This window comes from Egretta garzetta, unplaced genomic scaffold (genome assembly GCF_000687185.1).
Source record: "Egretta garzetta isolate BGI_Z169 unplaced genomic scaffold, ASM68718v1 scaffold75, whole genome shotgun sequence".
Lineage (NCBI taxonomy): Eukaryota > Metazoa > Chordata > Aves > Pelecaniformes > Ardeidae > Egretta > Egretta garzetta.
Genome location: NW_009259589.1, coordinates 74,203 through 75,434, shown reverse-complemented (window position 1 = coordinate 75,434; position 1,232 = coordinate 74,203).

The following is a 1,232-nucleotide window of genomic DNA, read 5'->3' as shown; positions in this document are numbered from 1 at the left end:
CGGGCCCGGGGCCGCTCCAAGGCCAGCCGTGGCTGAGCTCTGAGCCGTATAATTTTGGGCTATAGCCCAAAGGTTGTTTCTGACCCTGCAACCGGCCCAGAACGGCACTGAGCACCGGGGCAGGAAGGTGCCCGCTTGGCCCAGGGTGCTTCGGGGTCGGGGAGATGTGGTCCGGTGGCACAGGTGTCCTCAACTTCATGGCCACGGAGCCTGTGCCATCATCCCTGGGAGCCCTGTGCCCCCGGGGTGTCGGCCTCATCCTGCCCCCCATGAGAAGCGCCACCATCCCCGCAGCCATGCTGCTGTGCCTCACACCCCGTGGGGGTGTTGGTCCTGGGGGTGCCACTCCTGGGGCACATCTGGTGCCCCTGGTACACCCGCTGCCCGTGCCAACACGGGCTGTTCCGGGAGCTCCCCCATGGCCGTCAGCACTGGATGGTGCCTGGGTGTGTCCCCAGCTAAATTTAAAGGACTTTGCAGTATAAATATCCTCGGTCGTAAATAAACAGAGAGGCTAGATGTTTATCGGGGCCTTCCTGGCAGCCTTACTCCAGCGTGCCAAGCACCCCACACACTCCCCACAGTCCTCCCCAGGCTGTCCCCTCTGCCGGCAGCACAGCCAGGTCCTGCGCTGCCTGACGGCTGTGAGGGACAGGGTCCTGCCCTATGCCACAGCCCTGCCTCAATCCCACGGGGCCCTCAGGGGAAAAGGTCCAGCAGCCGCTGTCGCCCCTTCGGAGATGTTGACTCTGGCTGTTCGCTCCGCAGGGGTGGCTCCAGGCCCTGTGCTGTCCCTGCCACCAGCCCTGTTTGCCTGGTGCCCTAGGAAGAGGTTTGCACTGGGGACGGGGGCCAGCGGGGCTGGCACCCCAGCACCCTCTGTGGCTGGTGTGGAACACCACCTGCCTGACCCTGGGGACCACCCTGGGGACCTGTGCCACTGCTGCTGTGGCCCTGGGGACCCTGAGGCACTGCTGGCCCAGCACCAGAGCTGGTGTTGGGGGAGTCCCTGGGCTGTGCGGGCACTATCCCTTGGGGACAGGCCACCATGGGGCAGGGCCAGAGCCACAATGAGGGGCGGGGCCAGGACCACAATAGGGGGAGGAGCCAGACTGCAATGTGGGGCGGAGCCAGGGCCACATGAATGGGAGGTGAGTACCAGGCAGAGGGGCGGCAGCAGCCCCACAGTGCTGGCAGGAGGCTTCTGTGGGACCAGTGCCCACGGGCTGCCC